This window comes from Cryptotermes secundus, unplaced genomic scaffold, assembly GCF_002891405.2.
Source record: "Cryptotermes secundus unplaced genomic scaffold, Csec_1.0 scaffold931, whole genome shotgun sequence".
Taxonomy (NCBI): Eukaryota; Metazoa; Arthropoda; class Insecta; order Blattodea; family Kalotermitidae; genus Cryptotermes; species Cryptotermes secundus.
In genome coordinates, this window is record NW_019732382.1 from 341964 (window position 1) to 343156 (window position 1193).

The following is a 1193-nucleotide window of genomic DNA, read 5'->3' on the forward strand; positions in this document are numbered from 1 at the left end:
CTTTTATAAGCTACATTTTATAAATGTTCAATGAGGGCATTAAGAGTGGCCCAGCATTTATATCTGAGACAGTGCAATTCTTATCCTATTGCAAAATTATGGCAAGTGGTAGCCAATGGTGGCAAGAACACAGCATCCTTGACATATCTCTATGGTCAGCGAAATTAGGTGGCCAACTGACAGGCCCACACCTACCAATCCATTTCTCTGGAAACCTTCAGTTTAAGAAGTGTGTCACTTATTCATGGAAATGTGGCAGTGCTCCATCTTGTTGGAACAGCATATCATGATACTTCCAGAATCGGCATGTGGAATTCCTCCAAACTGTCTAGGTACATCACACCAGTCACAATAGGTATGGCACAGAAAAGGACCAAACATTTTTCTTTGAACAAAGCATAAAACGATGTTCAACACTGAACTGTCTCTTGTATGTGTCCATTTACTCGACAAGGACTGCTGCTTCCCAAAAATCTCTGGTTGTCAATTAACATTTCCAAATAAAATGTATGCGGCTTCATCAATTGAAACAAAATTTGGTTGCAAGAGATTCTTCATTTTAAAGTCTTAAAAGATTTCACACAAAATGTGTAACAAACTACTTTCTTGGGCATTTAAATGTCTTCTTATTAGACTTCTTAATAAAATAGAAATCTGCACTTCCAGAATATTTAATCTTTTTCACTTCAGGAGCTAATTTAACGGCTTAATAGTCACTTAACAAGACAATGCTTCTGCCAAAATCTGAAAAATTCAATAGCATAAATATTTCTCACTTTCATAAAACATGAAAAAGAAGTGACATCAATGTCTAAAATGGGCTTCCTCATAATACACTCTAAATTTCTTATAGTGGTATTAATATAAAGCACACCTGACCTGTGTCATAATAGTATACTTTCTCAAGCTTATCAAATGAAAAAAAAATTAAAGTGTTCAAACTATAGTCAAGACAAAAACTTGGTCTACTTTTAAAATTTGGCATTTGCACACTCCTAATTTTAACTTCTAGATGGAATATTTTTATGCTATGCATCCTGTTGTACATAATAAGTGACTCAACTAAATCTATCAATAGATCAATCAGCTCATTACACTGAACACTATGTCTTGATCATGGTTGACCATCAGGTGTATACATACATAATCATAAATATATTGTAATATATTGATGTATATGTAATCAAAATGGA